Source organism: Dermacentor variabilis, chromosome 2, assembly GCF_050947875.1.
Source record: "Dermacentor variabilis isolate Ectoservices chromosome 2, ASM5094787v1, whole genome shotgun sequence".
NCBI classification, from domain to species: Eukaryota; Metazoa; Arthropoda; class Arachnida; order Ixodida; family Ixodidae; genus Dermacentor; species Dermacentor variabilis.
Window position 1 is genome coordinate 197,198,893 of NC_134569.1, and position 14,295 is coordinate 197,213,187.

A 14,295-nucleotide genomic window follows, 5' to 3' on the forward strand; every position below is an offset into this window, starting at 1 on the left:
CATGGTTAGGCTTCTGCAGGACCGCGTTGCAAGTCTGCGTTGTTTTGCAGGTTTTCTCTTTGGGCACCGCATAGGTGAAGTTGACTAAGTGCATATGTCACATCGCGGCCTGTTTAGCGACGAGCTCCTACTGCGCTCTCCGTCATGCAGACAAATAGACGACATTTGCCTCCTACAACCGGAGCCAGAGCCACGCCGTAATTTATACGACCGCGGTTTTGCTGGATGTGGAGACGATGGACAGCGATAAGTTTTACCACTTGTTTCGCTTTCGAAAGATGGACTTGGCAGACATTGCATCGGCTCTGCTGATTATCGAAGAGGTTGTCACTGCCCAGCGCGTCCGGGTTCCAGGCAACGAGGCGCTCTGTATGACACTTCGACGCCTGGCCTACCCCAACCGTTTCCGTGAGCTGGAGCTCTTGCCTAACAGGCACAGGTCTGTGCTGTTAAGCGTCGTGTCTTCAGTGGTAGCTCATATGGAGCACTACTTCGACCACCTGCTGGCTTAGATGACTACGCGCAAGTGGCTAAACTTGCTCGCCGTTGAGAAATTCTCCGAGGTGAGTCGGCCTTGTAAAACTCCTTCAGGCACGAATCAGGATGGACTGTCGATAGGTGAGTCACATTTACGCAACATTATTCGAAGGCGCCGGGCGCTCCATAAACAGACGTGCATTATGATGTTGGGTTGTGCATTGCCTAATTATTTATCATAATTACAGTATATTACATTATCATAATTGTATACACTGTATATCATATTTAGAGTGTATTACTTTACTTGAATATGCCTCAGTCATCTGGAGCCCTCATCAGAAAGAAATGACTACAAAGTTAGAAAAAGTTCAACGTCGTGCCTCGCGCTTGATATGGTCAAAATACCTCCGTTTGGATTCCATTACACTGATGTTGCAGTCTTGTGAACTGGAAACGCTAGAAGTACGAAGGCAAAAAATCGTCTGAAAGTGTTTTTTAGAATACTACGTGGACATTTAAAAATCAACAAAGATGAGTATGTCCAGCTTCCAGGAAAACGAAGCAGTCGTGTTAATCATCAATATGTTTTACGCCCATACTTTGCTCACAGTGATGTGTTCCGATTTTCTTTTTTCCCTGCCGCGATGGAACTCTGGAACGCGATACCAAGCTTTGTGGCAGATGCCAGTGATGTTTGGGAATTTAAAAAATTGTTAAACATGTATTTTTACGATTCCGCTGCCGCTTGATGCACCTGTATATATGGTCTGCCTGTATTTAAACCCTCCCTGTAAGAACCCTCAGCAGAGGGTTGACCAGTATGAAAAAATAAAAAAATAAATAATATCTTTTGTGCAGTCAGTAAAGTTGCTTTTCTGCATAACATTCAACAGCTCGAAGTACATGCAGATGTTAAGCATTACGAGAAATGAAAAGTTTCGTCGAGCGCGGCACGTTGGACGCGCCATCCGATACCTCGGCCTCACGGGCACTCGATCGAAGTCAAGCCCAGTCTGCATCGAAATTCTTGAGTGAGATTCGCTTTTCTGCGTTACTCGCTGCATGGAGCCAGTCACGATCGGGAAACTTGTAGTGCCTTCGGCAGAATGGTTGCCCGTAACAATATGCAGCACATGGAAGTAAAAGGATGCCGGGGGCTCATTACACCCAAAGTTCGATGCACGTTGCTTTTTATTTGCTACCACTGGACATGTTGGGCAAAACAAATGGCGACACCAGTGTGCACGATATGCGCGAAGGCAAAAAAATTAAGCTTAATTTTCTTGAGGACCTCGCTCAATTAAGTCAGTTAAACTGTTTCACTTTGTCTGCTTCCATTTTTAACACATCAGAGAAGACGTACGTCAAAATGTGCTGGTTGCACATTAGAAAAATTGGGGAGGGAGGGAAGGTGGGTATGTTAGTATTGCAAGTGAGGAACTCACTTTGACAAGGTGTGCTCACTTTACCACCCTTAACTTCTCTGCAACAACATATCTTTTCAAACTTCCTCCTCTGCTCAATTTTCAACTGTTATTCTTTTTCTGAGGCTCTCCATGCAAAGGGTGCGCCACTTGATAATTGCTAGGTCTTCACCGGTGGGACAGCAGGTCAGATTTGTCACCCAACGGTGGACCAGCAAGAGCAGTATTCAGGGCACAAGAGGCACCACGTGCCAAAATATCAAGCTGTGATGTGCCCAAATGGCATAGTTTGCCAACTGGATGGGCCTTTCAAGGGACGACGTCATGATTCGGGTAAGTGCATGCGATCCAAGAGCTCAAGAAACTGTGTGCATGTAGTTGCAGAGGTAATTGAACCTCCAGGTTAATTTATTTGCAGTGTGCTTTCCGACATTGGTTACCAAATTTGCCAACCTTTTTATTTAATTTATGACAAAGTAGCTGCTTTCATTTATGACTACTGAAAGCTCTGAACTAAGTTTGTTGGCATTTGAAGAGCTCATTAGTTTTATTTTTGGCTTATACACATCAGGCTTGCTGCACAACGCCACAGAAGTGCATATCTTCGTGGTTTGAAACTTGACCCTTAGGTTGTTGACCTTACAGTTGAAATACGTGGAGAGTTCATAACAGAGCCACTTTTCAGCCCAGGAGTCAAGAATAGTGCACGCCTGTTGCATGAGAATTAGCGTGGTAACCACTGGCTTGAGACAACCTAAAATGTCAAATGAAAATAGAAACAGGGAAATGGGCATCGAGTTGTGGCAAATTTAATGCAGGAAAACTTCATATCTGCACGTCTGTCGTGCTTTGGCTGTAGGAATAAAGCTATCGTACTGCGCGGAGAAGCAATGGGCCACTTTATTTTGGCAGGAATAAAACAGTTATTGCAGTAACTGTGTGCTGGCAGATCTACAGATTTCCCATTCAAATATACATGCGTCTTCTGCGTATTGACATCTTGACAAGCACAACAGTTGGTTTGTAAACAACAGACCTGGCAAAATGCCACATGCGAAATGCAATGTCTCTTCCAAACAATTCGAAGAATGTATATTATTTGCAAAGGTGGTACATATTGGGTGAAATATACGGAAGGAGGTCCTATAGTTCATAGATGCGAAGCGACCTGTTTTGAGGTGCATGAAGTGAGTGAGAAACAGTAAATACGCATTATCAATGACTAATAAGCACAGCAAATAAACATAATTCATATACAACAAAATAGTAGCAGTAAACATGAACACCATCAACTCAACCTTCTATTGGAAGCAGGATTAGCTTTTTCTTGAATGTAACGTAGCATCAGCATAGTTTTAAATCATTAGGCAGGTTTTTCCAAAGTATTTCAGCTGCCAATTAGGCTATGTTTTCAATAGTTGCTTCAAACTTCTGGTGGCAAAAGTTGTTATTCAAAACATGCTATTTGAATCGTAAAGGCATATATTTCATATACATTAATTGGAATGAAGTTGTTTATATTCCTAAATGGCATGATAATTAGGTATAGTGAACCATAAGTCATAGCCATAAGATTTAACCATAAGCATTCACACAAGGATTTAATGTTCCCGAAGCAGTGCAAGGGCGTTGGCTTATAAAGAACCCAAGGTGATTAAGTGGCTTCACCAGATGGACACGTATTACACCAGGACGATACATAGTAAGTAAAATGACTGTGAATGAATGTGTAGTACATTGATCGTAACGTAGGGCGGCTATAGTATTATCGGGCGTTTATTAGGATTATTACCCATATGTCATTTTTTGGTTTGTGGTAAATCAGTATAAAATATTTTAAGTTGGAGTCTAAAATAACACATAGGGAGGAACTTTGCTTAACAGCACAAGATTTAAGTTGTTAGAATGTCATTGTTAGAGAGTAGGCTGAAGTTTTAAAGGTACAGCTAAAGATCATAAATGTAGTTTTAGATTTATTAATCTGAAGAGTTGAGATTCCACAATTCTGTCAAATTGTTGAGGTCAATAAGGTATGTAGTTTGGGAAAGAATTATTGAGTCTATTCCTACTATTGTCCTGTCATCCGCATAGAGAATAGGTAGGGAGTTAAAGACAGTTGGCGATATCGCTAATCCAGATGAGAAAAAATAAGTCCAGAACTTCCTCAGGTAGCTCTCTAAGTATGCGTAAGCATTGTGCCACTTGCTTATCTCCACGCAGCCTGGTGTCATTATCAGCATTATGGAACTTTATCTGACCAATATAAACACTTATCAACTTTCATTGGTTGTTCGCTGCACGTTTGATATACGAGCATGATAAGGCAGGTTTAAGTAGGATAGAGTTCATTACAGCACTTAAAACCACGATCATTGGTGTTAATTACGCCACTAGAACCCTGAAACTTTGGTGGGAGTCAAATCCACGACCTTTGGTGTTAATTCACTTGTGGTTAATTTAGCGAAGCTGTTGCAAAACCGTCACTACATTTACAGACGGAGATATGCAATGTTTAATTGATGGTTATGATGCTTGTGTTGAGCTTGTTCTTTATTAAAACATATGATGTTCTGTGTTGTATGGGGGATTTGAATGAATGTACGCACTGTTCACCTCACTTTGCTGAGTGCTTGTAGCCTCTGCCTTACATACGTATGAGCCGTTGCATTTTTTTCTTGCTTAAGGAGTATGAACCATTGCTTAAGAGGTATGAGCCATTCATTGCCTTATGTGACAAATTTCTCATTGCGTAAGCATAGAAATGCTTGTGCACTTAATAGAAGCGATCCACTTGTAGAGCCTTTAAGTAGGCCTTTTGTCGTAACTTTGCAGTTAGAGATTACTGCAGGAATACAAACAGTTATACCCCTGTCAAGCGGGCAAGATAAATGCACTTATGCGGACGCAACTTTGAATGACACTTTAGGCTACGCGGTGCTAAATGGAACAACAGACCGCATTCACAGCAAAACACAAAAGCGACAGCCTAAGAGCGTGTTTTTTGAAAGTGTAGATTAAAAAGAAAAATCTTCTAAAAAGTTACTGTTTTACCTTGTGTTATAGATACAACCGACATTTTAATATTTTGTTTGCAATATTAGATGACCCAGCTTGATTTAATATCGGTCAAAAAGGCTTTGTCGGCGCTCAATATTTTCCGGCCAGACGGGATTCTGTTGAACCTTGGAAACAACATAGATCTACTTAATAATGAAATATTTGTTTTAGTATGAGAATGTAAAGTGCATGACTACTGTTTCTGCAGGATCTTAAAAAAAATATTCTTGCATTTCAGGCATTGTCAAGGAAACCAAGCTCTACGAGAACCTTGAGAAAATCACAATTGGCAGGAAGTTTGTCATTTATGGCGACCCAGCCTACCCTTTGCTCCCAATCCTATGCAAGCCATTTGGAGGCACTACCCTGCAGCCTTATTAACCATTCGTTAACAAGGGCATGAGCAAGGTGCGACAAGCTGTGGAGTGGGGCTTTGCTAAAGTTGCCACAGAGTTTGCTTTTGTGGACTTCCTCAAAAATCAAAAGATGTCACATCAGCGAGTGGGGCGCATTTAGCGTGTGGCAACCCTTCTCGCCAACTGCTATACGTGTCTGTATGGCAGTCAAGTGCCTGACTTTTATTATGTTTGCCCCCCGTAACCTGACGAGTATCTGGTACCACATTCCATATGACATTTCACCGCAGGAATCCCCTTTAGAATTCTTGAGCAAATGTCCTTAGCATTTACTTGTGCAACAGAGCATCACTGAGAATTTTAAGGAGGGCATGTTAAAGGGACACTAAAGGCAAATACTAAGTCAGAGTGGTCTGTTCAATTGCCATTTCAGAAACCTTGCAACGCTTGTTTTGAGCCAAGCAAGGACTTAGTTTACGAGAAAATTGCATCTAAAGGGCCCGAATACCATTTCAGAAATTAAAATCTCCCACCACCCAACTGGTGCAGTGGTGACGTTACATACGCCATCACCACCCCTTGCTGCCGTCGGTGACTAAAACTGCACCCGGCAGACGGCGGTACTGAGCCAAGGCAGAGCAGTGGATTTGCCACTGCAGCTGCTTTTTGGTCAAAAGGGCGTAGACCATTCGGGATTCGCGCAAAATCATGTGGAGGGTGAATTGTCTGCTACTTGCACTTTGTGCGAGTTTTGCAAGCCAGCAAAACCAGCGCAGCACTACGCGATAACGACACTACTGAAACGAGATAGCGTGGGCGGGGCAGAGTCGAGCGAAAATAAAACTTCCGACCGCCCCTGTCATTGTCAAGGGCAATTTGAATTATTTCTTTTTTTAAAAACGAACAAGTAGCACTAATCTATTACTTGATCTTGACTGAATACTTGCCTTTAGTGTCCATTTAAGTGCACGCAGACAACGGATGTTTAGCTATGTTGCACCATATAACCTTCGAAGACCAGTCATGTCGTTGGCGTATTTTAGTTTTCAAAGATGTTGCAGTGCCGTCTAATGGTGCTGCATAATGCATGTTCGATCGCTGAACCTTTCCTTCAACAGCACAATGGCATCTGCGTAGCATGATTCGGATGTGGGCAAATCCGAGATCGCTGCTGCTGCATCAAATCGTTGAGGCAGATGGTCTATTCACGTTTTTCCCAGAAGCCTATCCACCTATTGAGGTCGCCCTTGAACGTTGTGGGAAGAGGTTTATTAGCGGCTTATTATGCAAAGGGCACAGCGACCTGCATTGGCGCGGCAGCCCGAAGCACCATCCAAAAAGACGCCGCAAGCAGCAATGCGAGCAGATCCGAGCTGTGCGTTTTAGCAGGGGAATAGCGAACCAGCTGGGTCCTGTTCCTGCGTACAGCATCCAGTTAACCCAGTAGAACCGATGCTCATCAACTGGGGCTTGTACCGTCGTTTTGCGTTTGAAGTCTGTCAACCAGACATCTCCGCTTGGTTGGTTCTTAGCTGACGACCCATCAGTGGTTCCACAGGGTTATACCCATTCTTCAAAAGAGTTGACCTGTAAGCTATAAGGGACAAGTAAGGGCCTTTCGTCTTTGTCATGGAAGTCTTGATTTTTACCTCAGCCCAAACAAGTCCATTGCTCTGAGGATAGTGAAGGCTAGAGGTAATTTGCTCGAAGGCGTAGTCCTGAGCGAAGAGTGAAAACTCAGTGGACGAAAACTGCGGGCGGTTGTCGGATACCACTTCCTCAGAAATCCTGTGGCGTGCAAAAATGAATTGCAGTGGTTGACCACAGCTGCGGACATAAGTTTCTCGAGCCGAGCCAATTCACTGTATTTTGAATAATAATCTTGCAATAAGTTGTGCCACTCGTGCGACTGGAAGAAGCTTTCCGTCTGGACAATGTAGCTGGCGAGGAGGAGCTGAGAGATAATGTCTTTCCCCGAGTGTCTGGAATACTTGCTTCGGAGGACTGTTTCCTCGGTGCCCGTGTCAATTATGAAATCTACTGCTGACCGTGGAACGAAGACTTGCCTCTCGCGTTACAGCACAGGACGTCTTGATTACTCCGTGGTATCCTGCTTCTGAAATGACTGGTTGCGTTTCGACGCAATTGAGGCGCCGCAACATGCATACGGAGGCGTAATGGCCATTTTACCGGCAATTCCTGCAGACTTGCGAGCGAGCTGGGCACAGAGTACGAAGGTGACGCTCTTGACCGCACCAACGGCATGGTTTCTGCATGCTGTTTTCACCGGAGGATGAAGATGGCTTGTTTGCCCCACGTGAATAGCTGCCGCTTTTATCCTGTTTCGATGTACCCGAAGTGGAATGGGGAGCGGACGCAACATTGTTCACACGTGGCACTTCCTGGCGGAGTTCGAATCGTTTCTGATGGACGCTCTCAATCTGGCGGATGGACTCATGAGCCTTTTAAATAGCGAGGTTTGCGTCGAGCTGTAGCCTGGTGGCTAGCTGCTTATCTTTTATCCGGACTACGAGGCGGTCACGCACGAACTCTTCTCGAAGAACGCCAAACTCGCGGTCTTTCGAAAGTGTGTGAAGCGCAGTAACGAAATCTTTGGCCGACTAACCGTCTTATTGCACTCTGGTGTTGAATCTGGCTCGTTGAAAGGTTACGTTGCGCCGCAGGATAAAATATTTGTCGAACTGCTCCACGACTGCATCGAATTTCTTGAACTTCTCTTCAGGGAGAGCAAAAGTGGCGCAGATTTCCTCGGCTTGCTCACCCATGATGTAGAGTAGCGCGTCTACTTGATGCTCCTCGGGCTTTATGGACAACCCTGAAGAGGTTCGGCAACGTACAAATTCTTGTTTCCACTTCGGCCACTTGTTCGGGGACGAAAAGTTGAAAGCATCCGGCGGTTGAATTGCGAATGACGCCATGGCCTCGAACGTTAAGGGTTCGCGTTGCTTGAGTACCGAGATGTGCGTATAGGAAGCAGGTCACCGGCGGCGTTTCGTTGCTGGCATCACTCACATGGAGGAAGACTAGGAGCCGATGTCCACTATTAGAACCCGTTCTTCTGACACCGTGTTGAAGCCAGGAAGGAAGAGCGAAACAGCCAGACGAGGAGTCACATACGCACATGTTTAATGGTCTCTCAGATATGTTCTAGTTCAAGAACAACAAGAGCACGCGCTGCCAGATCACCGACCACGCGCTGTCAAGGGGAAGTATGTCTCCCCGCTTTCACTAGATGGCAGCATGTACAACAGAATGAACTTCTGAACTGGTGCAGGAGATGAAGGTTGACAGGTTCGGCATGTGTGTCGGTATCGGTGATGGCACTCGAGAACACATTCCTGGACATCGCTTCACGCTCCTAAATCACAGATGGTTGGCCGGAGTCGACATCCAAAGAGTCTCTGGGGACGTCAACCAACGACGAAGAGTCGAGGTGTTCCTCGATGCCAAGGCATACACTAACGAGCAGCATAACGGGTGCACAGAGGAGATTGTAAAACTCTATATTGCTGCAGCTGCCAGTGATCTCTGAATTGCGAAGGGTAGTGGTAGAGCTTTATGGCTCATGAACACGTTGGACGGCGTGAAGAGGACCCTTCCATCAGTGATGACATCGCAGGATATGCGTACGAGAGCGAAGGAGCCAGGCGGAATATCTATCCTCGCGCATGGCAGGTTTAGAAGGGCAATCACGACCTTCGTGCAATGGTGCGTCACACAGAGGAGAAAATTCAACTTCAGTGCGTGCGCAGTCGATTACGGGCTTATGACGCGACAAGAAGTCCCATCCAAGGATGACGTCATGCGAGCAGGCAGGAATAAGCTCGACGATATAAACAACGCCGTGAACAGCTACTGAGAATGGGAAGGCAGTCGAGGCGGTCCAAAAAGATGCCAGCAACCAGCAGCGTGAGCAGAACCAAGCCGTGCGTTGGCGATGTGGCTGTGCAGTGAGTCTTCTTCATAGTTGAGACCTACAGCTGTGGCAACCGGGGTCCTACAAATGTGCCTGGAGTCTCATGTCTGGTGGGCCTTACGGCTATACCTAGGCATCGCAAACACTAGCAGCATAGGAGGCGACAAAGCGAGTCGTGGCAAGCATCAAAACATTGCAATGTCCTGCCATTGCGTAACCACAATCTGCATCATGGTATCACGACACTTATATACACTGCAAGCTGTAAGGCACCATGCTGGAAGTGTTGTACTGCAATAATTTTTAAATAATGTTGATTATTAGAGGATACGAGAGAAATTGAAATACTGCATTGTCATACTGCCAAGGCGTAAGCCAAACTGCCCCTTAGCTGCAACTAGCATGTGCAGATGACGATTCTTCCATGTCCTCTCTCCCGCCATAGCCCGAGCAATGTATTTAGTGTTTCAAGCCCTGTGTCCCCTTCTGGGTTTGTATGCTTATGCTTACAGTTGCAGGTTGACCGCCACAACTGTTAACTGCCAGAGCGGCATTGATGATGCGTTCATAAACACAGATAAATTAAATAGCGTGTTCAAAGACTTCCATTGCTTATTTGCTGCAATAGGCAATTCAAGATGTGCACCTCCGTCATGTGGCTTTTCTACTGTGTTACTTAGTTTAGTTTGTATAGCGCAGTGTCAATAGTAGGTTTTCTGCAGGCTGCAATGGCTGCTTGTATGCTGAAGCCTATAGGTATGCAATCAAAGTTGCACATTGAGCGCAATTGCTGTCAGAGTGGTGTTGATGTGGTTATCGTGTGCATTCATAAACGGAGTTGAATGAACTACCGTGTTTAAAGACTACCAATGCTTATTTGCTGGAACAGGTCATTGAAGATGTGCAGCTCCATCTTGTGGCTTTTCAGGTGTATTAGTTTAGTTTGTATAGCGTAGCACAGTGCTAAAGCGACCTTGAAACGATTTTCACAATTTTGTACAAACATACTGTGTTGTTTAGTAGGTCATCCTGATCATTAATTGATGCGTCTAAGTTCTCCACATAAAGTCTGTAACTTATTATAAAGTGTTAAGAATGTACATCGCTACCGATCGCAGCACGGCACTTGGCTGAATTTTCCGCCGGCCCTGACCAATTGATGCAAGTTTGCCTAATAACTCTTGTAGGGCGATCGATCCAATTGGCTGCCTACGGCGCGTCATCGATCATTTTTTCGAAATTTATGGTGAACAAATGCTCAATATAGTTGGAAATTTAGTTATTTGTTTCTATGAAAAGCAAGCAACCGAAACTGAATGCTCAAGGGCAGTTTGTCACTGCACTTAAAAGCACTTCTGGCAAAACGCAAGTGTTGTTTGCTTGTGTTACAACATGCTCTGTGTTGACGAGAGCTCCGCCGTCAGAGTAGATCTCGAATTTTATTTTTGCAAGCACCACGGTTCCCGTTATTACATTGTAGCACCTAAACGTAGTGACTGGTAATCTGTCAAGATGCAAGAATGCAGACGAGCGCAGTGACTACAGCACCATCGGGCTGTCGCTTGAGTTTATGCCTCCACCAATTCATTGATATTCCCAGCTCACCTGTGGCTAGCGGAATACTGGACACACTCTGCGCTGCAACAGAATTGTTGCAATGCACACTACTTCAATTGCTCTTGCTTGAGGTCGACTGTCATGCGGCTGGCAGAGAGGCTTCGCACGCGCACTCCTAGACAACATTACGTACTGTAATGATGCTGAGCCAGTGAAAGTGGAGCTTAGCACCGATCACTTTGTGACTGTGCTGAGGAGAAAATGCATGGCTTTGGAGAAGGGTAGCTGGTGATCGTTCGTAGTTCTCCTAACGCGAGACGCTTCACGCAATTTGTGGTACAAATAATTAACTTTAGCTGTATAATACATGTCTACAAAATTTGTCGAAACTGTTTCAGGAGCCCTTTAATAGTGGGTGTTATGCAGACTGCAGTGGTTGCTTGTGAGGAGCCAGAAGTTGCGTAATAAAAGTTGCACCTTGAGCAGTATTGGTGTTGTTGCTATGTTGTGCCTTCAAAATACAGATGAGAGAACTACTTTATTGAAAGACTGCTTGTGTTTTTGATGGAAAAAGTTCAAATGTGCATGCTTTGTCCCTTTTCTTCAAACTGTCAGGTAAGTCTATCATGCTCTGCTAATGGACAGCCTTCTGTGTAACTGAGGTAGTATAGAGCAACTGTTCTGGAAAGTTTGTCCGTGTTGATGTCTGGATCAGAATGAAGTTTGCAAGAAACCAGTATTGCGTTTTGCTTGTAGCTTCATGATACAGTCGAGTGGATAGTTATTTTCATTATTATTTCTTTATTTGACTAAAGAAATTCAGCAATTCCAACTGCACTCGTGGATGCTGCATATAGGCTTGGCGCTCAGCGGCCATGAGGCACCTCTTCTGTGCGAGGGCCTCTTGCTCAATTTGGCGGCATTTCAATTCTTGGCACCGATGTTCTGCTTGTCACTCTCGCTCCATTTGACGCTCTTGCATCTCCATTTCCTTGAGCCGCATCTTGCCGCTGTGCTGCTTTATCTGCAGCTCCAGCCGTCTTTCCTCAAGCTGAAGGTGACGGGTGTCAACTCCATACTCCCGTTGGGACCACGACTCAAGTTATGCAACCGTCATATCATTGTGTCGTTGCACACATGCGAAGACAAAGAATCAATTATGGCGACTGAGCACCCGAATGATTACAGTTAAACCGTAGTTGCGTGCCAGCGCCGACTTCTTCGTGTAACATTCGATAGCACGAACGATGTCTTTTTTATCCGAGATTCGGCATGACGCGAGTGCTTGTTTGCACGGCGGCACAACGCTCGTCTGGCACGACGGCGTGGCGCTGAAATGATGATGTTGCTTCACGCGCGAATGCATAAGGCTCTTGGAGGCCGTTCTGATCTTTTTGTTCAATGGTTGCTGAGTCGCGGATTTGACTTTACTACCTTTAAAACCAAATTACTGTTTAAGCAGGTACAGTCTAACGAGGTTTTACTGTAGTCCTCAAAGGCTTATGTGCTTCGTGCTGAACAAATTAGTGTTGTTCGTTGTGTTCCACAAAAGTCCGAGCACTTGGGTGCACCAGATGATATACACTTCCTTCTTTGCTAATATGACAGCGTTTGTTTATGTTGGATGATTGCCGATCGAACTACATTGTTCATTGCAACTCCTCTTGACAATTTCATTCTCAAATGAAGGTAGTAAAAAAAAAGTCCAAGATAGTGACTCGTTTCTGGGTGTACCATACTGTTTAGAGGACTGCTGTGTGAAACAACACTGACTTCACTGTCAATCTTGTATATTGTGCTTCCTGAATGTTTAAAGGAAATGTTCTCAATCTGTTGTAGTTACACAGAGGCATCCTTGAAACAAATTTGCATCATCTAAAACCGAAGCAATTTTGACATAAAAGAGAGTCGAAATGCTATCCATTTTCTTTTGTGCACTTATAGCAGCTGACTTTAATGGTGCAGGTTAGCTTAGAACTTATACTCGATGGTAAATCAGAATCATGTCAGCCATGCGTTACAAGCAATCTCTTGTAGAAATGAAGAGACAAGAGGAGCATGAGACATCCTGCAATTGTATTCCGTCAAACATGTGGAAGTAATGCACCTACTGTGTAATAAGAATGAACTGGCTATTATAGTTAAGCTCTCGAAAATTCAAATTTATGTAACAGCTGTCAAACAAACATGTCCATCTTTAGGAATATGAAATATTCAGCTTAAAAAAGTGACGTTTCCCGCATTAAATAGCATATGCAGTCCTGGCTGCTAAGTTCATCTCACTGCACAATGATTGTAACACCAACTGAGGTGTGATAAAGAGAGGTAGATATCGCCTGAAGGAGACAAAGACAAGTGTAGAAGAGAAGACGTGTTGGCTATATCAGGCGTGAGTGAATGTGGGAAAGTCATGGTCAAGTGCCAACACATGACTGGGTTTCAGTGCAACTGGCCCTACTGTCGTCAGGCACTTAAATATGTGAGATTCCCTTGTGCATTCCTTAGCGGTGCTTGGTGTGAGGCAGCCATGTCAGCTGAGTAAGCCCACTGAGCTCGAGTAACAAACCCTTTCCAAAAAACATTGCAATAATCCTTGTATGTGCCAGTGTGGAATGCTATTTGCAGTTTGTTCTCTTTGCATTAGAATATACGTTCGTGTGGCATGTGTCTCACCGTTGCTTCCTGGTGGCATAAGAAGCACCTATGGCTCTCATGAGCTTGCTTCCTGAGGCGTTTAATAGCACAAGCTACTGTGTCTTGGAAACGTGTTTGGTCTTACCTCTTATTGGGGTCCGTCTGTTGTATTGTGGGGCTGGGTAGTCCCTACGGACACGATCCAAGTAGGAGGTGGATCTTGTACTCTGGTTGGTTGGGTCCAGCTGATTTTTCATTACTGGCAGTTCTTGAGGGAAAAAAAATAGTGGCACTTGTCAGTTACGATGCCAGTGCAATACTTAAGTATTACACTGCACTGACGATTTAAGATGTATGCTGGGCAAGGTAAGATAAGTTAGCCCAGGCATGTCCGGCGACCATTTGTATTATATTGTATGTATATTTGGCTGCAAAGTGGCAAGACAATACTCATTCTTAGTCTTGCGCCAAAATGCTATGGAAGCTTCCCGTCACGCAGAAGCGCCTCCCGCCAATTTCACTTAGCTGACAATGAAGTTCTTGTGGCTATGGCTCTAAAAATATCAGTAAGTACCAGTGATTCTTACTAATTATTGCAGTGTACGACTACTGTGATGAGGGGAAAAATCACAAACGTGGAACATTGCAAAACATTGGTCAGTCAATTATTTGACTGACATACAGGGCCCGCATGTGCTCGTAGTTACAGGTTACGTTCTTTGCGAGACAAGATTACTCCAGGATAGTTACTCTTGACAAAACCACATTTTAGGGTGAATACAATTGGCACATATAAAGGAATTTCAAAAACCTGTTGGTTAACTAATTGCATTTCTAGAACATCTCTGGT

General features: G+C 44.5%; 1 pseudogene; it reads left to right on the plus strand.

The window, feature by feature from the left end:
- Positions 1 to 236: 236 nt before the first annotated feature.
- LOC142570625 (uncharacterized) lies at positions 237 to 5,594 on the plus strand (annotated as a pseudogene).
- Positions 5,595 to 14,295: the final 8,701 nt, after the last annotated feature.